We start from the raw sequence: 356 nt of genomic DNA on the forward strand, positions 1-356 counted from the left end.
TTTGCTTTATATTGAATTAAGTTGTTCATGAGTTGAGTAAAGCCAAGGTAAGTGTTTCTTTCAGTTCCTTTCAAGCTTATGTCTTGTTTTAGATTTCCACTCGCATACTCGTACATTCAATATAATGATGCCATTTGGCTTGCATCTTTTAATGATGCAGACATAGGTAATCGAGGTTAGCATCCAGCGCATCGTTGATTCTAGTTGAGCTCCAGAGTTTGTTAATGAGCCTCCTTGCTTCCGGAGGTATCCCCTTTTATTGTTTTTCAGTATTTAGTTCATTAGGATGTCGTGGATCTTGTCCCAACATCCATCTCAGTTATTAGAGGCTTCATAGATAGTCAGTGAGTTAGTTC

The sequence above is a fragment of the Solanum tuberosum genome, unplaced genomic scaffold (assembly GCF_000226075.1).
Source record: "Solanum tuberosum cultivar DM 1-3 516 R44 unplaced genomic scaffold, SolTub_3.0 scf00253, whole genome shotgun sequence".
Taxonomy (NCBI): Eukaryota; Viridiplantae; Streptophyta; class Magnoliopsida; order Solanales; family Solanaceae; genus Solanum; species Solanum tuberosum.